General features: G+C 36.6%; 1 long non-coding RNA gene across 1 annotated transcript in view; it reads left to right on the top strand.

The window, feature by feature from the left end:
* Nucleotides 1-10,288: 10,288 nt before the first annotated feature.
* LOC150084072 (uncharacterized) overlaps nt 10,289-24,294 on the top strand; it is a 29,609-nt gene continuing 15,603 nt past the window's right edge. The window contains exons 1-2 of the long non-coding RNA XR_016547047.1: nt 10,289-10,390; nt 22,445-22,501. This is a non-coding gene — a long non-coding RNA (uncharacterized LOC150084072). The remainder of the gene's footprint in view (nt 10,391-22,444; nt 22,502-24,294) is intronic.

The raw sequence follows: 24,294 nt of genomic DNA, 5'->3' as shown, positions 1-24,294 counted from the left end.
CATTACAATTTTTTCTTTATCCAAAATGTGTTTACGGCAAAACTGTACACCGAAATATTATTCAGCCAAAAACTGATTTATTTTGGACCTGGCACTCTATATACGCATGATTGAGGGGAGTTTAAGTGATTTCTCCAGTGATGCAATTTATTTCAATAACAATGTACGAGGGAGTATCAAAAATTTTGAAGGCTTGACATAGATAAAATACCAGTAGGAAGATGCTGTTTTTAATATAAGTTGTCTATATATTCAATAACTATCATGAAATTTCATTTTTGTATGTGATTGTACACAGAGGAAGGGCTATGGTTGACAAAGTGGAGTATTGAACAGTGATCAATTCCTGCATTTGCAGGGCAAGAAAGCTCAGGAAATTGATGAAGAAATGAAAGCTGTGTATGGGCAGAATTGTCCATCCTATGAACTATAAAAAAGTGGAAATGGGAGTCCCAGTGCTGTCATACAAGTGTCTTTGACGAGCCAAGAGAAGGAAGGCCATCAACATCCACAGACAGTGAGACGATTGTAAAGGTTGAGCAGCTGGTGCTGAGTGACAGACGTGTGATAGTTCATTTCATTGCAAATTCCGTGGGAATTAGTTATGGGTCTGCCGACAGCACATGTTTAAAGTCTCCGCACGATGGGTTCCAAGATTGCTAATGCCTTTGTAGAAGCAATGTCGAATGCAATGTTCTTGCCAACTGTTGGATTTGTGTAATGCAGATGTTGAGGACTTTTTTTGATTGGTTGGTGACAAATGACGAATGCTGGGTGTACCAGTATGATCCAGAGACTAAAGACATGTCAAAGCAGTGGAAGCACATCTCCTCCCCACCTCCCAAAAAAGCAAAGACCACTCCATCTGCGAAGAAGGTGATGTCTTTTTTTTTAGAATAATTTTTTAGAAACTTTTTTTTTTGGAATATTGAATACAGAGTTGACAAGGTGTGCATGATAATTGATATGGACGGTTTTCATTTAAAATGTGGTGGAAGCGAAAGCATATTTTATTGTAGCGAGCTAGGTATTATTAGCACAGAATTTAAATGTAAACCCTATAGCTATAGGTTTAAAAATAATTTAAAAAATCAAAACTTATCCAATGCCGATTGGAAGAAAGTGCGGTATGTTAAATCCTTCATACATGAAATAACATTTAAACCTATGTATGGCGCCTCTGTAGCCAGGTGGGGAGGAGCAGTGCGTAGCACACGCTTCTTGATTAGACCGGGGTTCGAGCCCATGCCCACCAAATACGGAGGATGCAGAAAGGTCAGTGAATGACCACCTCATATCCCTAGAGCAATATGGCGATAGTTGCTAATGCTCTTAAAAACCAAATAACAAACAACAAACAAACATATGTATGGAGAACCTGTAGAAGACAGCAGCATTGATTAAATTGTAAGAAAGGTGTATAACAGCTGAAAAACTAAACAAATTTTTGGTTGCCTATAAAGGTGGGACCATAGAAAGAGAGCTCTTGAAAAGATTAAATATATGCCACATTAACTTAGAAGAATATGGCTCTCTGAAGCAGAAAGGACTGCGGGTGAAGTCTCTTCATGACGGTAAGACTTCTCATTGTACGACATTGGAAGTTTTGTGTTATTTTCTGTTGCTCAAAAAATTTTATGACTTAAAAACAGCACCTTATTAGTTACCCCCATATAAATAATTTTGTAAATATCATTCAATAAACAACTTTCATTCACTAAAATCTGTTTCTATTGTGTAGTTTAGATGTGAAATTGAAAAAAACTATTGCTTTGTTCATAATTCCTGAATATTTTTTTTAAAAAATACGTACTATATTTTCAGGTGAAATATAAAAATATTAGTTTGTTCATTAAGCAGTATTAATTAAAAATAATTAACTTGTTGGTTAAGCACTATTAAAAATAATTAAAATGTTGATTAAAAATATTACTTTGCTCATGAATACTTTATATTTTCAGTTGTGTAAATACCACTCATTACACGCTAATTTGAAAATACCACTTATTGTGTTCAAATACTACCACTCGTTAAGCACTTTAAAAATAATTAGCATGTTGATTAAAAATATTGCTTTACTCATGAATACTTTAAAAAACTGTGTTCAAATAATACCACCCAATAATTAAAAAAATTGTGTTCAAAGTGCGTTCAAATAGCACATCTTCAGTCTCATAAGTAAATGTATCATTAGCCCAGTGGTTAAGGCATGATGCATGTAGAACTGAGTACAGTTCACACAAAATTATTTATGAAAAAATACTGTAATGTCATCCAGTAACAAAATTTAAAATAAAATAAAAATAGCAGAGTAGAGTCTGAGCAAAGGATTGTGGGAAGCAGGCAACGTCCCCTGGTGGCGATAAATGACGGAGATAGAGAGGCGAGTCACATGATCGTAAGGAAGCAGCTAACACCCCTGGTGGTGAAAATGCACCAGAGTCCGGGAGAGCAGATTCGGGATCTATGACGTCATTTCCGGTGATTTCATTGCCAAATCACCAGTATTCCTACTAACCTCTTTTGGGGATTACCCTGACTTCTAATCTCTCTTGGCACAAGCACATTACAAATATTGCTTCTTCTGCATCTAAAAAACTTGGTTTTCTCTTTCGCTCTTGGTGTTACTTTTCTTCCAAACAACTGCTCACTCTGTAAAAATCGCAAATCCACCCAGCCATGGAATATTGTTCCCACATCTGGGGTGGTGCCCCCCAAAACCTCTCTCAGGCTTCTTGATTCCATTCAGAAGAGGGCAGTTAGGTTAATTAATGATTCATCTCTAACAGAGTCTCTCCACTCGCTGTCTCATAGACGTACTGTTTCTGCTACATGCCTCTTCTACAGATACTTCCATGGGCACTGTTCTTCTGAATTGGCTTCTATAATTCCCGCTCTCTCTTTCAAAACAGTCCGAACATTCCACAATTTAGTGGCAACTGTAATACCTATACAACCACTGCCACCTTAAAAACAAGGTGGTGGTGGTGATTGTATGTTTTACTGTACTGAGAAGTCACGATGGTCAACTGCTGTCTGTGTGGTCACAGCCATTGGCAAAGATTAACGCATATTCCACTGGTTCACAGTGAGTGGACGATCTATTCCTGTGCATAACTTTTTTTCCCGATTCTAAACTAATGCCAACAGTCGGAAAACTGAAGCTTTATGGCCCCCTTTGGTGCTGATTTAAAATCGTTGGAGATTTCCTTCCCTTTTGAAGCTGGTTTAAAATCGGGAACCTATTTCCCCCCCCCCCCCGGTCTTTTTGGCCGGTTTTAAATCAGGGACAGATCCATCACTATGCACCAGTGTTCGGAGCTGGGCCAGCTCTTTCACTCCTTGTCACAAAGTCCATAGGTAAGCACTGAAAAGTAAATTTCAACCTCATAATATAACCTGACCTATTTTTCACTAATGGAAATAAACTGTTAAGAAAACTTGCTTGTAGTAGGAGTTTTCTTAACGAAGGTCATGTCTGCTCTACTCGTTTGATTAACAGAATTTCAATAGCACATGCCTTCCAATAATTTCATTGACTACTAATACAGTTAATAAATATATCCTTGAGAAAACGTCTAGCTAAATTAGATCTATGTTGGCATATGGGAATGTAGTGGAAGAATTTGATTCTCAAGATAGCACAGCGATTATGGTTGTACTTGTATGCTATGCGGAAAATGCCTGGATATGGCATCGCAAAGAGAAGAATTTTTAAGGGCTTTTTAGGCACGCCCACTAATGCGTGAAACTCTTAATGTGTTCGTTTTTTTCAGTAAACAATAAAAATTCGACTCCCAGTAGAATTTTCATGAAATTTTATATTTGAGTTTTTTTTTTTAGAAAATATGTCGATTCAACTCGCATTTCATTAAATTTGAATGAAAAGAAATTTGGAAAAATTGGATCCAACTATCTACCTTACCTTTAAAGGATTTAAAGACCCTTTAAATATCAGGTATGAACATAGTGTTATTTTTAATGCAGCTCTGGGGTTTCCACTCTGCATCAAGCAATGTGATGAATACAAAACTCTGCAAAGGCCAGGTTTATGTAGGTTAGTGAGTGTTCGTGTGGGTTGCGTTATTCAATCCAGCCTCATAGACTAGGGCCTTGTGTTTTCACACAGAAGCGTCTAGTTTATCGTCCAGCACCAAGAGGAGGCAGGCCAGGAAGTAGGGAGTATGAAAGCACTGGCAAGGTGAACTCTTGCCATTGCTTTCATGTAAACCCAGACAATAGACATACGATTGTTTTACCACCTGGGCTTGGAATAGGCACTTTAGGAATATTAGGTGCATAGCATTATCACCTGAGATAGTAATAGTAGTATTCGTCTTATAGTGCAAGAAGGCACAGGCTTTTGCTGCAGGAAAGAAAAAAAAAAAAAAACCAAGCGGATATTATATGCAAATTATATTAATGTTATATGCTTTCCTCCTCACACAGGTAACTGAATAAATTCAAAGGCCATCCAGTCGACCTTTAAATTTATTCAAACTGTTGTTAGCCTCAAATAACCTAGCTACGGCAACTACTTCCAGCAATCAACGTCTCGCTTGCTAAAACAAAACTTCCTACGCTCTAGTTTATACCTCCTCTTCTGTAGTTTTAATTTATGCCCCCAAGTTTTGGAATTCTCTATAACAGTGAAAATTCCGCCTTCAATCATTTTACTAACCCCTCTCAGAGCCCTATAGACTTCGATCAGGTCACCTCTGAGGTGCCTGATTGTCAAGCTCTGTAGCCCACATATACAGTCTTTCATAATATGGTCACTCTTTTTCGAACTAACCTTGCAAATTCCAAGTCTTTGGACCCTTTCAAGAAACTCAGTCTTTTTTTTTTCAGATGAGGTCTCCATGCTTTCACACAGTATTCCAAATATGGTCGTACAATTTCTTTATACAATGGGATTATGACTCCCTGTCTCTACAAGGTAACTTTCCAGAAATCGTCGATAGGACACCATGGGCTTTCCTGGCTGCCTTTTTACACTGCTCAGACCATTCTTGTCCGACTGATTAATCAACATTCATGCTTGCAAAAGATTGTACACGAAAAAGTTCTGTTATAAAGTAATTGCGATTTTGGAGGACATGGTGGAGAATACCAGACAAGGATGGATTCTGCCAAACAGGTACAGGCTCAAATATTAAGCATGCCATATTCAACTGCAGCTAACCCTGGAAGAAAAAGGTCACTTGCTTTCAAACTGATAGAACAAAATATTCTATGACAGGGGTGTAGATTTTGGCTTCAAAAGGCATGAAAGCAAGTGACCTGTCCCTCCCAAGGTTAGCTGCAGTTACCCTTTTAGTGATCCTTCTATTTCCTGAAGAGTTTTTGTTGAATTTTAAGTAATTTGGATAATCTGGAAGCCAAACATGGATGAGAATAGCAGAATGAATAATTTGTAGTAGCAGAAAATGGTACTGCTAATCTCATACAGCTCTATTACTAGTACTGTTGAAAAGAGCATACGGACTTAAGAAAAGGAAAGCTACAGCTGTTATAGGCTACAGAGTTCTCGAATAGGTGCTTAAACGCAATGCTTGCCTTCAGATTTCTGAAACTTATTTCTATTAAGGCTCTAAATTCACTTCCGGAGATGAATATTTTAAGGTTGCATCAGAGAAACACCCAAGTAAACCTTGGCTGCTTCTTCAAGCCTGTGCCCTTTACAAGATTCACATTCTTAGGGAGTGCCAGGATTCTCACACTCGCTATGCATCAGCATATCAAGCGTGCTATAACTATTGTGAACCTCAAGCGAGGGCATTCAAGAGCGCTTCAGACTTTGAATAAGCACTAGTTAGTTTCCACTGCCACTAATTTGACTCAAAATATCGCGGTCTTATTTTTTAAGGAAAGCAGTAAGTACAATAAATACTCAAGCGTTTAGGACATAAGCCTCAAGCTATGGAGGAGTCTAGACTATAAATATAGTGCAAACGCATCAGAAATGCATAGCTATATCTGAATAAATCAGAATATTAGTAAAACGGCATCATTTTAAGTTATATCTCATATTGTGAATACCTTCACAACGAGTTGCCATGATATTGCACTACTTCGAATAAGTAACGCTTCGCCTAAGGAGAAGACTAATGTTACTTATTCTCAGATGGATACCACCACCCAGACGGCACCGTTTCAGGGCTTTTTGGCCCTTCTTCGGTGGGTGGGTAGGTACCTAAACGCTTGAGTCTAAATACATGATACACCATCAGGCATCTCTCATATTGTGGAGTTATACTTCATAACTGTTTTGCCATCATTGCATCACTCGGGTACCTACCCACCCACCGAAGAAGGGCCAAATAGCCCTGAAACGGTGCCGTCTGGGTGGTGGTATCCATCTGAGAATAAGTAACATTAGTCTTCTCCTTAGGCGAAGCGTTACTTATTCGAAGTAGTGCAATATCATGGCAACTCGTTGTGAAGGTATTCACAATATGAGATATAACTTAAAACGATGCCGTTTTACTAATATTCTGATTTATTCAGATATAGCTATGTATTTCCGATGCGTTTGCACTATATTTATACATAGTACAATAAATAAAAAATTCGATCATTTTTTTATTACAGTACAACACTTTTCATAACATTCTAACAAAATCGGCGACCACATGGTTAACGGATATCAAGCTTTATTGATAGGACTAACCCCTCCAAACGGAGATTTTACAGTATTAAGTTTCTCTGGTACTGCAGGTTACCCTTTTAGTGACCTATTTCCTGAAGAGTTTTTGTCGAATTATAAGTAATTTGGATAATCCAGAAGCCAACCATGGATGAGAATAGCAGAATGAATAATTTGTAGTCGCAGAAATCTTAGTAAGAGTTACCATCCATGTGACTGAACAGATAATTAATATGATTATTCTGTGGGTAGAAGACATATAATTCGCTGTATTAGAGGTGGTGTTAATAGTCAACAGAACATGAATATGGCCTGCTGGCAGAATTTCCAATGCGCGAGGGTACATACATCTGGTTGAAAGTAACAAAAGCGTGTTTTAGCCGTTCATTTCTATCAGAACTACATGGATTTGTTCCACTAACCTCAAGTATTATCCTCTGCCGGTGTTTTACCTGTAGGTATTCTTGCAAATTATGATATTAGATCCCCCGTAAATGAATACATCTACCCATTTATTTATTTGGCTGTAAATTGCATGTGTTCTCTGGTCGATTTGCCTGTTTGTTGGACGAAAAAACCACAATTTCTGGGGAGAAAAACTTTGATATCTACGCCTGAGACCGACTAACTGATCCTCGGAGTGAAAAAAAAAGCCCCTAAAGCTTCTCGCCTCATCGACGGGATTCGAACCCGGGCCTTTTCCACCCGGTGTGGGGAGGACGGTGACGATACCACTGCTACCAGCGCAGACAGGTATTCTTGCGCCGGTTTTGTTCACGACTGAAACCGGATCCATCATTTGTCACTGATTGAAACATTCGTCCCCGGTTTTGGACTAGCACAGTCCGAACCGACGTATAATGCTGTTTGGCTGTGACCTGCTATTGAATCAACTTGCCTCCTCATCCTTTACACATCTAGGCTTCATTGAGTCCATCAGTCGACCAATCTAGGCTGTTGTGACGGCTAGACAGTGACTGCTCTAAACATTATGTAGGTGTATTTAATAAAATGACCACTCGGTGTGTATTTTATCTCTATATTGTAAACTCTTCTAAACTTATGTGGCCATACCGGAGTATAAACAGCAAAATTTATTTGGACATAGTGTAGCTTATGTCGGACGATTTTTGTATGTTAGTTCAACTCTGCCGTGACATTCAGTTATGATACTGTTTTCTGTAAAGGGCCAGGAAGCATAAGCTTCCTTGCACCATATGGCTAATAATAATAATAATGAGTATAATGGTGTGTTTGTGCAGTCTGGTTGTTATATCGTTTAATTGTTTCTGATCACTTTGCTAGAGGAAGCAGCAATCACAAAGATAACTTCTGCTTTCCAGTTTCCATCTATGCCAAAGGAAGCAGGTCACCATTATGTATGAACCGTCCACTATAAGGAAGGTTGGAAATTCATGTACTGATTCCTCCCCTCCCCCCCCCCGTGAACCCCGAAGCGAAGATATAGAAATAGCACAACGTCAGAAAAAAGTCCAACACCAAAAAAGGGATCAAATAATTCTTATTTATCTTCGCCTTTTTCCCACGTTTATATGGGGTCGGCATTTCCATCCTTAATTCTGTTCCTCCATTCCTCCGTATCTTGGGCTTCCTCTCTCTTTTAAATCCACTGCCACCTTGTCCTTCCATCTCGGCTTAGGTCTCCCCCTCTTCCTCTTCCCTATTACCTCCAAATTTTCACACCGACTCCCCACATACTCCTCACTACTTTTTTCCACATGTCCAAGCCACCTCAACCTAGATTCCTGTATTCCTTTACTCAGAGACCCCACCTTAACCATACCTCTGATGTAGTCATTTCTTATCCTATCCTTCTTCGTCACACCACACATCCATCTTAGCATCCTCATCTCCGCCACTTCCATCTTCTTCTCCCGTGCCTTGTAATCGTCCATGTCTAAGCACCATACAGCAATGTGGGTCTAACCACAGTTTTATACACTTCCCTTCATTCTAAAATTTACTTTATTAACACACAGCACCCTACTCATCTTTCTCCATTTCAACCATCCATATTGCACTATGTGCTGTATTTCTGCACTCAATCCTCCATCCCTATTAACGTTCGATCCCAGATACTTAAATTTCGAAACTGACGGTAGCTTTTCCTCCTGCAGTTTTATAGAGCTCTCTTCTCCATTTAATACCATATATTCTGTCTTTGTTCTACTTATCCTCATGCCTCTCTCTTCCAACGCTTTCCTCCATTCCTCCAATTTCTTCTCTACCTTTCCTTGGGATGGTTCGCACAGTACGATATCATCTGCGAACAACATACTCCATATTTATTATTATTTTATAAAAAATAATAATAAATATTTTTTATAAAAAAATAAATTTTTTGGCTCCCTTCATCAATGTAGGACTTACCCTTTCGCACTCTTTCAGAAAATAAATTTTACTTGCACGATGCAAGCAAAATTAACATATGTGTTCTTTTTACCATAATTTGGTAAAATAAAGAATTCTCAGAGTAGTAATAGTGAAAACACGAAAAAATTACCAACAAACACAAAGCAGTCTTGGTTTTTCACATTAAGCTACTGAATTTGTTTCTTGTAATAATAATAATAAAAGTTATAGAAAAGCGTTTAGGGCTGAAAGCCTTAGACCACGGGAAATTTACTAGACGAACAAGTTCGTGCAAGGCATCAGTTTAGTTCGTAGTAAATCACCGAAATAGGTGAAAGGGCATCGTTTTTGTTACATCACATAATGCGAATGCCTTCACAATGAGTTGCCCCGGCTATTGCACCACATCGCATAAGCAACGCTTCCCCAGTAGAGAGCCCTCGTAGGCAGCACAGTTGGTAGAATCGCCGGCCTCCCGACACTGGTGGAAAAGACCTGAATTCGAATCCCGTCGATGAGGGGATGAATTTTTATGGCTCTTTTTCACAACGTGGCTGAGTTAGTCGGTCTCAGGCGAGGACAGCGTGGTTTTTTATCCCGGAACATCTGGTTTTTCCTCTAGCAAACAGAAAATCGACCTCGGAACACACGCAAATTATAAACAGTACACGGAGCAACATTGCCTTAGTCGCCGATGCTCTTAAACCCAACAACACCCAATCCCCTAGAGAAGACCTAATGTTATTTGTTCTCGGCGGATACCACCAGCCAGCTTCTAAACAGTGGTTGCAACAGCCGAGAATAAGCAATATTAGCTTCTCTATTGGCGAAGCATTCCTCATTCGAGGTACTGCAATATCAGGGCAACTTGTTGTTAAGACATTCACAGTGGCACACTAGGGTGCTGAACTGGATATCATCATTCTTCTCTTTCTTGGTGATTCCCTTCTAGTTCTCTTCTCTCCCTCTTTCTTTTTCTCTGGGGTAATTCAGAATTTTTTTTTTTTTTTTTTTTTGGCTTGTGCAGCATAAGCCTCAGGTTTCCTTGCACCATATGGCTAATAATAATAATATGAGATGTAACAAATATGATGCTATTTTACCAGCTTCCGTTACTTGCTACGAACTAAAATGATTCTTGCCCTGACTTGTTCGTCTAATAAAAGTTATTTAATATGTTTTTGATTCTTTAAAGTCAATTGTCAACAAAACAGAGGGGGCGCTACACAATCTTCATAAAATTTCTAACCGAGACTGCTTTCTTTCTTTCTTTAGTATGCTGTTGGCGGGTTCGTTTGTTATCCGCTTCAATCTGATGAAGTCGTGTTCGAAAAAAAAGTTTTTCTCAAAATTTTGAGATCGGTGTTAGTAAGTATTTTAAATATATTTATATATGTAGTTTATAAATTGTGAAAAATTATTGTGGTACTATTAATCTTTAAAACTTAGAAGGAAAGGCTTGAAGAAAGTAGTAGTGCTAAAGCACCTCGTGCAGTTGGGTGCCATTACAAAGAACTTGGGTGATATTACTTTTTATATTCTCACAGACACGAATGCCAAAAGTTGGAACCTACGTGGTGGGTTCTAATGAAAACCAACTATATGTATTCTTTAAATGAGAAAAGATTAAAATATTTAATTGCTCTTATTTTTATAATTCGTGGACATTCGAGCACACATTCTTAATTTATGTATTTTGTAAGCTATGTGGTCCATTGTAATTTCGAAACTTATATTTTAACGTAATTATGCATGTAGTGCGGAAGTGAATAGTCAACATAAATATTAAATTTAAACATTTGAAGGAGTCAGCAGAGGAAAGGGTTTTTTTGTTGATAAAAAAAAATAATAATTTGTAGTGTCGAGGTATCCAATGTTTCTGTTCCAAATATTCATAGTCTAGTTTCGTATAGGCGTTAACTCGATTATGCGAGTGGCCTAATCCACATTCCGTCTTAAAATATTCATTTTGGGCCATGGAAAGAAATGAAAGGCGAGTGCCTGCCATCAGTATACCAGATCATAGCTAAAATTGTGAATACCTAACAAAAAATAGGGGTGGGTGCAGCTCCTTGTTCTAAAGTTGATTGCTGTGCGTTGAGATATATATGCTTTGTATCACCTTTCACCTACAAATGTAGTCAGTAAAACTTTAAAAATAATTTTGCTGCATTCCTTTTAATTATCATTATAAAATAATATTTTTGATAATTATCCTCATTTTGGCTGAAATGCAGTTCCACTGATCAACGCAGGTCAAGAACCTAATTTCCTTTCAGAATGAGAACTGTGCACAGCCTTAAAATTTGGAATGCATTTCAAAAGCTTCATTATAGCAGTTGAAGTCATCCCGTTTTCACTGGATGTTTTTTTAAAATTTAAATCATTGCAGATTGCTGTCCTTCTTTGTCCATTCCTTTAAAATAGTGTATTTCTTAGATTTGGGGGAGGAGATTCTAGTTTGATCCACTTTAAATGCATAAAATGTTTGAAGTATAGGAATACTTATATTCCTATACATAGTTGTATAGGAATACTTATATTCCTATACAACTTGTTTTGAAATTTGTATATCTTAGGACATCCACTAATTTTGTAAATTAGACAATTTTCTCTTTTGTCATAAATTGTTTGGAGAAACACAGAATACATTTCCAGTTAAAATGTGATCAGCTCTTGTTTTAGCAACTAGTTGCTTCTCCCCACCTGACGATAAACTGGTAAATGTGATACTGTTCGTTTGTTGCATTCAGTCCATGCTATTTAATTGAGTAACATGAGCAAGGGTTTTGATCTGACAGACTTTGAAAAAGGAATGGTTGTCAGGTGCCAGTTTAAAGAGTTGGCAGTATTACAGAAACTGCAAATTTGTGGGCTGTTGCCAGAGTGCTGTAGTTAAGATGTTCCAAGAGTGGTCAACAAATTTCCAGGCCAATTGTGGGTGCCCACACCCCATCAAGGGTCATAGTGAAGTAGGCTGCCCTGCCTTGTGTGAGCCATTAGATGGAAATTGGTGGAATAACTGACCAGGGATCAACCACTGGTCTCTTTCTATTAATAACTTTCACATAATAAAAAAATTCAAGCCAAATTGATAAAATCATCATCATCATCATCAGCCATTTTCAATCCACTGCAGGATGAAGGCCTCTCCAGCAACTTTCCAGTTCCTTCTGTTTTGAGCACTGGCCATCCATTTACTACTCAAAAACTCATGAATTTCATCTATCCATCTCTGCCTTTGTCTTCCAGGTTTTCTTCTAGCTCCTCTTGGGTACCATTCTGTTATTTTCTTAGTCCATCTGTCATCATGTCTTCGAGCTATGTGTCCTGCCCAAGACCATTTTAGTTCTTTAGTTTTGATAAGAATGTCCTTTACTTGAGTTTGCTGCCTAATCCATGTGTTTCTCTTTTTATCTAACAGTCTGATTCCCAATATAATTCGTTCCATTCGCTGTGTAGTTCTTAGCTTCTCTTCCATTCTTTTGGTGAGTGCCCAAGTTTCACTTCCATAAGTCATGGTGGGGAGTATACATTGATTCATTATTTTACGTTTCAGACAAACTGGGATATTGCTCTTCAGTATGTGACTATATTTCCTGAATGCTATCCATCCAAAATTTATTCTTCTCTTGACTTCCAGCCATTTATCATTATTACAGCTAATAACTTGTCCCAGATAAGTATATGACTCCACCTTTTCAATTACTGCTCCTTCAATCATTATTTCCCTTTCCGTGGCATACTTGTTCATCATTACTTTTGTTTTAGCCATATTCATCTTTAGTCCAAAATCCTTACTAACTGTAAATCTTATTCAGGACGGTAACATCATTCACAATATCTTCTGTTAGTGAGGATGAAGTCGATTTCATTAGTTGTTAATCCATTTGGACTCTTCCATGTCCACTTTCTGTTCACCCTTTTCTTGAAAAAAAGTGTTCATTACTGACAGTCCTTGAGATTCTGCAAATTCCACAAGTGTTTCACCTCTTTTATTTCTTTCACCAATTCCAAAATTTCCTATAGTTCCTCTTCTGCGCTGTTTTGCCTTTTTCCAACCTTAGCATTGAAGTCCCCCATAATAGTGTAGTGGGTTTTCTGCTCATCTAGAAGACTCTCAATTTCAGTGTACATTTCTTCAACCTCTTCATCATCATGGCTCGATGTTGGTGCATAAATCATTATAATCTTTAGCTTGTACCTCTTAGAAATCTTGAATATTAGTCTTGACACCCTTGGTGATGTACTTTTGAATTCCAAAATGTTGTTTTTAAAATCTTTATGGACCAGAAACCCAACTCCACCTTCACTCCTTTCACTGTTTCCATTGGTGTACAGCAGATTTCCACTTGATAAACTTATAAGTGATTCATTTCTTCTTCTTGTTTCAGCCAAACAGATGATATTCCAATTCACATTTTCTAATTCCTTTTCCAGCTCTAATATCCTGTCTTCACCGATGAGTGATCGTACATTATAACAGGCCAAGTTCAATTTCCGTGCATGGCAGCCTGGTCGTACCCAGAGATTCTTAGCACCCTCTGCTTCCACTCTGATCCTCTCGCTGCCGTAAGAAGGAGAGTGAAAGCTGCTGGGGACTGAGGGCCATTTGTATTGTTGTGCTCTCATTGCTGGAGGGTTTGGTCTTTTCCTCTTCACGCTGACCAGGCGTCTTGAAGAGAACCACTCTACATGTTCGTTGCCACCTAAGTGACGTAACAGGGCTTACCATCGAAAAGGTGTGCATGAGTGGATTTTAGGGAGGCAGGCCAACCGGACTTCTCCTAAATCTTCTGTAATAGAGAGATATTGGATCCATCAGTGTTTTAGGCTAAGTGTCTGATAACACACAGGATACCTGTTCCCCTCTAAGCCCCTATGATAAATAGGCTACTGCTAATCAACTGAAAGCAAATGTGCCTGTTTTATTAGCATTATGTTGAAATAAACCATGCAAGAGGAAGGATGGGATTTGTCAGAAATGTAAAGCCAACTGAACAAACATGAAGAAATGAGATGGACATAATTTTGACAAATATGCAAAATAGTTTAATACCACACATGCTATTTAATGGTGCTAATGATTGACAAAATGTGAATTCAGTTTTCCTTCATTATTGGTGAGTTTTGGAGGGCAGGAGCAGCAGTACGTAGCACACGCTTCTTGATTAGACCGGGGTTTGAGCCCGTGACCACCAAATACGGAGGATGCGGAAAAGTCAGGGAATGACCACTGCATCCCCCCCCCCCCCCGGAGCAATATGGCCTTAGTTGCTAATGCTAAAGCCAAACCAAACCTGTGTATGCGTGTCCCAGTGGCTTATAGCATGGTAAACTTTGCCCTTGTATTAGACTATTTTAAAACATTTTTGAAAAGCTGTAATAGAAAGGGTATCTGTAGGTGGGCTACTAGCTGTTTTATAACAGTTTCACTCTCCATCTCCACCCTTCCTCAACAAATTGTTGGTCTAAAAAAGACTGCTTATGTATGTAGTTGGCACAGAATGAGAGAAGACAGCTAGTAAATGGCATATAGAAATTTCTCTCCTAGCTTTTTTTTTATGGCGTTTTGTACCTTCATATCAACTACTTGAAATGCCTTTCATTTCAGATTACTAATTTGTGAGTTTTAGTAAGTATATAGGAAAAATTGGTAGATGGAATGTTAATGTCAAAAAAACTACATTCAAATGGGTTTTAAAGTAATGCCAGTTGTCTATTTTCTGTACCCGGGTGATTTTGTTTTTATAATAAATAACCCCAATTCTGCATTGGGGTGACTTATTATACAAAGTAAATTTCATGTAGGTTAGTGCAAATGCATCATTTTAAGCTATCTACCAAAGTAGTTGAATAAATTAATTACATTGGCATCGTTTTGGTTGTGAAGGCATTCACAACAAGTTGCCATGGTATTGTACTACCTCAAATAAATAACTTCACCATTGGAGAAGACTTGCTATTTATTCTCGGTGGATACCACCACCCAGATGGCACTGTTTCAAAGCTTGTTGGCTTCTCTTCGGTGGGCAGGCAGGTACTCTGGTGTTGCAATAATGACAACCCAGTTATGAAGTATAACTTCACAAATGAGAGATGCCTGGTGGTGATGCCTCTTTCTCTTCACATCTATAGTGATATAGATGTGAAGAGAGAGAGGTATAGTGATATAGATGTGAAGGCATTCATAGTATGAGATATAACCAAAACGATGCCAATGTGATTAATTAATTTAATTAATTCAACTACTTTGGTAGATAGCTATGTTAAAATGATGCATTTGCACTATCCTACATAATTCTACCTTCAATTCTACCTTCTAGCCCTTAAACACTAAATTAAATTTCTTAAATTATATAGCCGAATGATGGAAAAAACGTGCTGAAAATAATGTTGACATAAATTTCATCACCCACTTTTACTGACGGCTACTAAAATTTTAAAAAAAGATTAAGGGATTAAAAATTTAAAAAAAAAGATAGTTTCTGGTGGTATTTTAGGCATTTTCCACAAGCTTTCATTTGATATTTTACAAAATTGTTTTTTTGTTGAGTGGAAAACCAGTTTACACCTGACCAATGCTTACACATGACATAGTTACAAATTCATAGGTTATAGGGTTGGGTGGCTTGCAAGCACCAATGGATAAAACTATAGTCCACAATAATTTCCAATGCAGCTATTGGATGTCCTTTTAATACATCAGTAATGGCTACAAAGTCACTGAAAACTGCAACCAAGTCCTCCATAATATAGAAAGTTTGTAAAAAAAGACAACTAGTAATTTCTTCAGCCACTATCTTGGCAAATTTTAGGGTGTTCATCCTCAACTTGCTGCTGTTTTAAACAGTGGCAAGTGGTAGATAAACTCCCTAAGACCCTGGGGCTCCCATCTTGTGAATATGGGCTTGGCACACCCAGGGTCCTGAGCTGGATATCATCATTCTTCTGTTTCTTGGTGATCTCTCTCTCTCTCAGGGTTTCTCAGGATTTTTTTTTTTTTTTTTATGGCTGGTGCAGTGAAAACCTCAGGCTTCCTTGCACCACATGGCTAGTAACAATAAAATAATAAAAAGACCATAGCGGGATAGGTTTTGTTATTTTTTGCCCCAGAGATGATATGCAGTGGTCATTCCCTAACCTTTGGGAATTTGGTGGTCACAGGCTCAAACCCCAGTCTAATCAAGAAGCACACTGCTGCTCCTGCCCACCTGGCTACGGAGGCGCCCAAGTGGGATAGGCATGTCACTCACAGCTACTTGCAATGAACAATCTTTTTTTTTAATTTTCATAATTTTACTTTTTCTAGAATAATACAATTGAATTTTTTTTTTTTTTTTTTTTTTTTAATTTGATAATTTTGTTTCCAAGATTAATACAGTGGTTTTACACCAAATGCCATTGTATTAAATCTGAAACTGATTTACTGTGGAAGTGTTTTCTCAATCTGGATCAATACATTAAACCAGATTTGTAAGAATTGGCAGGCACATTGATATACCCAATATAATGCAGGTATGTTACTTGTTTTGTTCTCTAGACTACAATAGCCTTAATATACTAATAAATAACTTGCAATATTCAGTGTACTAATGACAATGTTTGGAATAATGCATAATTAGTGATATATACTAGTTCCCCTGTATGCAGAAATACAGCACAAAATAAGAATTTAATAAGAGGCAATCATTTTAATGTAATAATTGAAACAAAATTGTATATTCATAATTTAAGAGAACACCCCCTAAAAAGCCATTGGCTTATGTGTTCTCCCTCCCTTTTTGCTGTTATCTCCCAAAAAAAGTAACCTAAAATATGGATAAATTTATTATTATTATTAAAACTTTCTCTCTGAAAAGTTCCACTAACCAACAAAGTGGGCTTGTAGAACCATATTGTGTGAAGCTGCTTGTACTTCTGCAGTTTCTACGTGAACAATATAAATTAGTCCAAGCAGCACATACAAGATGAAGAATGCTCGTAAGAAGACAAAATAACAGCTACTAATCCCCAACCAGTGAGTTCAGTAATATTTTCCCATAGGGTCAGTCATACTATGATCCTACAGCAAGGTTAAAAATTTTGAGTTCAAGTGCACAGAGAAAATTCTTGTTTATAGAAAGTTAAATTGAAAGACTTTTGAAAAAATGGCAGAATAAAGGCAAAGCAGGAAAGTTGATTATCTATGCCAGTGGTCTCCAAACCTTTTTGGTTGAGCACCCTTACTTATTTTACTTAAAAGGACTAGCATGCACCCTAGAAAAAAAAAATGTATAAATTTTATATATTTTTTTAAATTTATAAATCATTTACATAGAAGGCATTAATCCTAAAATCAGAAATAATTTTAAAAGATCACAAATAAATAAATACAAAATTAAATTGAAGTTAAAGTATAGAATGATAAGAAATCATTGATTTAACAAGTGTAGTGAATGTAATGCAATACTGTTTTATTTATAATTTACATGGTGTGCATTATATCTAGATAAAATTTATTATGTCTAGATTATATCAGTGGAAAACAGCCCTCCATTTAATTGAGTATTATCTCACACACCCCACTTTGGAAACCACTGATCTATAATGATTGTAATAAGATCAATCACACTAATGTGATGAAAAATATCAAAACCAAGTTTTGATTTGGTGCATTTAGATAATTTGTAATAAATGTGAATACTAATTTTCTGTCCCTGTAGCTATTCAGAAACTTAATAAGACTGTCCAGTAGGGATGTTGTTGAGCTTATCTAATACAGTCACATTTTAGTTCCTGTTAACTATTTGTTTCTTGCTTATTTTTAGTGTTCTTGCTTATTGGTATATTAAAGTGCTAGAGAATTTTTTTTAAGCTCTTTCTAACTTAAATATCATGATCATTGAAGTGCTAGTTAGTGATGATGCTGATGACGAGTCCTAATTCTTTCCTGCTTTCTGTGAGGTTTGGTTTCGGTGTGTTTTACACTAGGCCTTAATTTTCCTTAAAGTGGGAAGAATTTGTGATGACCAGAGGCATTTGTCTGAAACTGGAGTTCTAATGACAGAATAATTCTAGATCTATTTTGATGGCTGTTGGTTTTATTTATTTATTTATTTATATACTTAATTTTTGTGAAATTACTACTACAGTGTAGTGTAAACTACTTGTTTTTTACCAGTACAAACTTATGGGAGCTATTTTATTACTTAGAGATGTCGATCTTATCTAATACAGTTAAATTTTAGTTCCCGTTCAGTATTTGCTATTGTTTATTGGCATTATATTAAAGTGCTAGTTAATGATGACTCTGATGACGAGTCCTAATCCTTTCCTGCCTTCTGTGAGGTTTGGTTTTTGGTGTGTTCTACACTAAGCCATATTTTTCCTTAAGGTGGGAAGGATTTATGATGACCAGAGGCATTTGTCTGAAACTGGCAGGTTGTAATGACAGAATAGTTCTGAGCTTCTTATTTTAACTTATTTTGATTGCTACTGGTTTCTTTTGAAATTAGTACAGCAGTGTTTTGTACACTGGCATGGAATCCTCAGGATTTTGAAATTTGAGTTTGAAATTTTTCCAGTTCTGAATAATTAATTGGCTTAGCATAAAGAATACAGCAAAAGCTCTGCCAACTATACCAATTTCTGTAGGTGATTTAACTAATTAAATTTTTCTTATTTTCATAAGAATGTAAATTTAACATACTATTAAAGGAACTGGTGAAAAGAGGTTCCAAAAATTCAAAATCAGTACCAAATAAAAATAGGTACAAGCCTACATTTGCCCAAGAAAACAAGTGTAGACTCCTCGATTTAAAAAAAAAAAAAAAAAAGTTGCTGAAAGCAAAAAAATGCTAGTATTAGTGGTGGCAGATATGTAAGAAAGCAAGCTTATACAGTATTAGCCATCTAATTTCATCTCTGTATCCCCTCCAATAGTTGGTCTAGTTCTTCCCTGAATTTATTCAAGCTACCCACTTCCAAATCAGATGGAAGTTTGTTCCAGCAGTCAAGCACCTGTTGGCTAAAGGTAAACTTCTGCACATTATTCTGTGGCCATCTTTCCTCAGTTTGAATTTATGTCCCCTTGTGTGTGTAGTCAGACAACCCCATGCCCTAGCAGCCCTTCTACACTGCCCAGATAATTTCATGACTCACAATTACATCTTTCATTTCCCACTACCATGAGTGTAGTATCAGTTGGTATGTTAATTTATGATTACTGCTACCCATATGTAGTACTTTTCATTTGTCAGTGTTAAACCTCAACTGCCTAATTTTTCTAGATAGTGTAATCAGTATCGTTAATAAATACAGAACACTTTGGCCCCAAATTGTTGTTCAAGTTGTTCGAGTAACAGCAAGTATGCTCCCAGGTTCTCTCTCTCATAAGCATGCTAAAGATTATTTGTCATCTGACACACTCCGTAGTGAATATTTCCAGTGGCAATCTGACACATGATAAAAAAAAAGTGATAAAAACATTCATTAAAATTTATAATAATCCAAAGTTAGTATGATCAGCAGATGGCACATTCTGCATTTTAACTACTGTAGACAATAAACAGGGTTGGTTCAGGACTATAAAAAGAACTACCTGCAATGCATCTAAACAGTTCATCTGACATTCATTCAAGGTCTATAAGCCTTTAACTGTATTTTTTAGTTAATCTGGAAAGTTTAGCAGCTTCTATGATTATTTCCCTAAATGCTTACAATTTAGAATTGTTGGTAACATTACTACTTGGTCCCACTGTACAGCATTTGAAAACTGTATGAGACCACTACTAGCCTTGCTTCATGAAAGCAAAAACCTTTCCCTTTATCCTTGATGGTAGTTACATCTTTAATTAAATCCCACATCAGTACACTGATCACTGCCACCTAGTGGTTGTTTTATCCGCAGATTCTTAATGAATGGAGTTATCAAGAGTATTGCTCTCTTGTTGCCTCTTCTAACATATTACATTAAAAAAGTCATCCACAAGTCTCTAGAGTGAGTGTACAACCCAAAAGTTCAAGTCAGTATCTAGAAAGTTAAAATTCTCCATTATGAGATTCTTATTTACTGGCTCACTGTATTTGTCTGTATTAACTGACATGGGTTAGTGCAATTGCATCATTTTTATACACAGTAAACTACCTAGGTATATGAATTGGCATTGTTCTAATTATATCTCATTGTGAATAGCGTCATGAGTTGCTATGATATTGCACTACCTCAAATAAATAATGCTTCAGCAATGGAGAAGAATATTGTTACTTATTCTCAACATTAGCAGGTGTTGGGAATGCCAGTGACTAACAAGAGGCGTCTTATTCTGAGAAGTCCCGTGCTGTAAAATCAAACAGGAAGTTACCTTTATGTTATTGGAAATAATTCTGCAAGACACCCAGCCTTACAAATACTCTTACATTAATCTGAATAAAAATAGCGGGTAGAAATAAAGTAATTTTACTAAAAAGAAAACATCTGAAATATTTCAGTTAGTGGGAGTTGGCCTGTTGATACAGCACATAAGACAGATGTAAACGTGGATGTGGGAGGTTTTTTCACTAATCAACATTAGAAGTTCATCAGAAATCTGTATCGACATTATATAAAATAAAATAAAAAACTTCTTGGGAAACTTTCTGTATGGTTCGAACATAATATAAACCATGTTTTTAATCCATTTGAATTTGCTGGATGAATCCAACATTTTGTTTTCTCTTTCCTCTCTCTCAATCAACTGATACCTAAATGCACAATATGTTAAACTTGAACATCCATTTTGAAGTTGGGACTAGAAAAAGTCAGTTGCTAGTAATATCCAATGCAACATTAGAATGTCTCCTCCCTCTAGTTTGAAATGATGTGATGTTAGGAATGCTGCAGGTAGTGCTGCTGTTTTGGAGGCATTCACACTGCCAGCTGATGCCTGAGGTTTAAGTGATCATGTTGTGGAGTTATACAATTTATAATTGGCTTGGCACTGTTGAAACCCGAGGCTACCTGCCCACCCATGAGTGGCCAAAAGGCCTTAACAGTGCAGTCTATGGTATCTGCAGCATTTTAGGGGAGCACAGTATCATAAAGTTTGATACCCCTGTAAGTGCAGTAAGATGTATTATGCTAACAAGTTATGTTATGTTTGTAGATTTGATTTAATTTGATTAAATCTCGCTGAAAAGAAGGGGAAAAAAGCCAACTTATGTAATTAGTATCTTTTGAGCTACTTGCCAATCTTTAAAAACTATCAAATGCTTAAAATTCTTCCTCCACACAGTTCAATATCTCCAAAAATAAAACAATGTTTTGGTTATCAAACAATGTGATTTCCACATTGGTATATTGCCTAATGTGGGGCTCAAATGACCCCAAGATTGCTTCATGCTTTACTGACTGAGCTAACTGGGCAGAATTACCACATGTTGTAAATAAGTAGATTCTGTTAATTAGGAAGTAGTAAGCAGAAAGGCAAATCAAGTAAAGGAGTGAATACAAAACTCAGCAAAAACATTAGCTACAAAGAGGGGATACCTGAAGAGTAGAAGGAATGTGTGCTGCCATATTTTCTGTGTTCATTTATCCAAAAAAAAAATTTACTCATGTATTGTGAAGAGGTTATCCATAAATCAGTCTTTTTAAAAGCTATTTTTTAACATGTCTAACTTGCCATAGAAAAGGATTCAGCAGTTTGAAGTGAAGCATACCCCCCCCCCTCCCAATGTGGAATTGTTATTTTGGAGAGTGCATCAAGTGTGCTACCATCACTCCTGCACCTTTTAGTCATCTTTTGCATCTAGTGTAGTGTTTTACAGTAAAGTCTGTTCCGTCTCCTTTTATATTAGCATTTCATTAAACTGCACAATAAACTATAGATGAAGCTTTGTGTACACTATGTCATCTTCCTGTCATTACTCCTACTAATGCCATATTTATGTGGGAAGATTCCATTTTATAATCGTGCCCTTCCTCGTTGGCTGTACTGCAAATTGGTTTCTCTGTAAATGATACCTCAACAGAGAAGCATAATTTGCTTTAAGAAATGAGCAATCTTGAAAGCCTGTTTAGTAAACAGTATCATTTGTTTAAAACCAATGATACTTTTCTGAAGAAAAGTTGGATGCAAGGATTTGATCCTGAAATTTGACATTAATGTGTAGCATGAGGTTATAAATAACTAGGTATAAGTAGATTCAAAGTCAAGTTTTTTTATTCACAGTAAAAGTTGTAGTGATTTAGAGAATTTATTTAAACAGATACAGCTGAATCATCAGGTACTTTATTTGTCAATTTCATTGATAATGCAATGAAGAAAATTAATTCAGACTAGAGTCGTTGATATAAAATGAAAAATTTCTCTTCACATCTGAGCATTTTAAAGACTTTCTGTGATCTTTTGATAGATTTTATTATTTGATTAGATTTATGTTATTTTAAATTCTTTCCAGGTGGCATTGAAGGACCAGAATGGCTGCTTTTGTAAAAAAAAAAAAAAAAAAACCCAGGTATGTCAAACTACTCCCACCCCAGTACAGAAATTTTGAATGATTTCATATTTCTTAAAACACTTCAGATTATCTAGAAGTTTGTTTTAGTTGTAATATAAAACTTCTTATTTCGGTTCTACTGTATATAGTTTTAAGAGCCAATTTGAATATCACAAGTGAATGGGACTTGGTAGTTTTTTTTAAAAAATTTAAAATATTGACAAATTTTCTAAATAATTCATATTAGAAGCTTGTGAAATTTAGATTACAAGCAAAAATTAGAAACTTGTGTGAAATTTATGGGGGAAAAAATTTAAAAAGTTAACACTATGAGTTAGATATTTCAGAATGATTACACCTTTTATTAAAATTTTATCTTTTAATAATATTTACAATTTTTTTAATTTTAAGGGAATAAAAGTTGATTTGTTTGTCAGGGGTTGACTACACTCAGTGATCACTGACTTGTGACCCACCCCCAATCTCTAATGGACTGTGCCATGCCACATAGCCCATAGTATAAAAGCCAAACAGCTTTGTACAGTAGAGCAGTGGTAATTTGCATCTGGTCATGCAGGTCAAAGTGAAAGTAGCAGGACATGGTAAAGATATCAGTTTCAATATGGCATTCCCTGTCTAGTTGTTCATGGTCTAATATGGTTAAGATGTACAGAGAATTGTGTTGAACAGGTCAAACCATCTCCTGCCAACATGTGAGGTTGATGTTTGTGATAAGTGGAGTGTGCAGCATGTATGGGCTGAACAACAGTTCACTATAACATCTCTTCTACAATGTGGGGCATGAACAATAATCCAAATGGCAGTGTGCCACATACTCAGATGTGTATGGGCTTCCACAGCAGTGGATGGCCTGCTGTGGTATCAATACGCTGGCCACTTGGAATGAAACAGTGCTGGTCAGATAGGCACGGATATCTTCATGTGGAAAGAGCAACACAATGAACTTGCCATGCATGGTGTTCAATAATTAGTCATGTTACTTAACATGAATATGACTAACATTTCAGTGGTGACATCTGCTGGCAGCTCTTAGGAGACAATGTGCACCCTACCATAGAAGAGTACTGTTACTTTGCAATATAAGATGTTACAATAATGACATCAGTGTACAAACTTTGGTTTCTCTAAAAAATTCAGCTGCGTAAATGCAATAAATGTAGTTTTTACATAGTTTTGAGGCTTATTGCCTCAAATACTATATTAAAAAAATTTAATTATTTCATCTTACCCTGTATTTAGCATGTTATTATCTGATATATGTTATCTGACATTTGTGTTTAAATTTCTGAAGTCTATTAATTTTATGTAATTGTATTGCATTCAAATGAGAACCTAATGTGAATGTGCGTGCATCTTGACTTAAGCTGGTGATGTGTCAAAAAAAACAACCAACCACCTTAAATAGGTACTACTATTTGAATTCTCTATATGTATTCTCTTAATGAATCAATTTTAAATTATTAACTGCCTTTGTACCAGATATTTCACTGCTTTAATTGGGTACTCAGCTGAGTTCTGGAAGATTAATTAATTATACGAGGGGTTTCCGAAAGGTAAGATTTTTTTTTTTCCCCTTAATAATCGTAAAAGGGAATGAGATGAAAAGTGGACAGACCGATTAATGTTCAAAAAGACTGCCAGTGCAGTGTTGCGGTATTTTTGCCTGGAAGCAGATTCCAGTTGCAAAATGGCAGCTACTGTGCAAGTGTGGTCCCAAACAGGTGTTTGTGAAGTTATTTGGTTTTTGCAAGCAAAAGGGTCTTCAAGTGACATTCACCATGAACTGGTTG

This window comes from Mastigoproctus giganteus, chromosome 6 (genome assembly GCF_048544385.1).
Source record: "Mastigoproctus giganteus isolate SK-2022 chromosome 6, ASM4854438v1, whole genome shotgun sequence".
NCBI lineage: Eukaryota > Metazoa > Arthropoda > Arachnida > Uropygi > Thelyphonidae > Mastigoproctus > Mastigoproctus giganteus.
The sequence above is the reverse complement of the archived record's forward strand: the minus strand, read 5'-3'. Positions and strand labels throughout refer to the sequence as shown.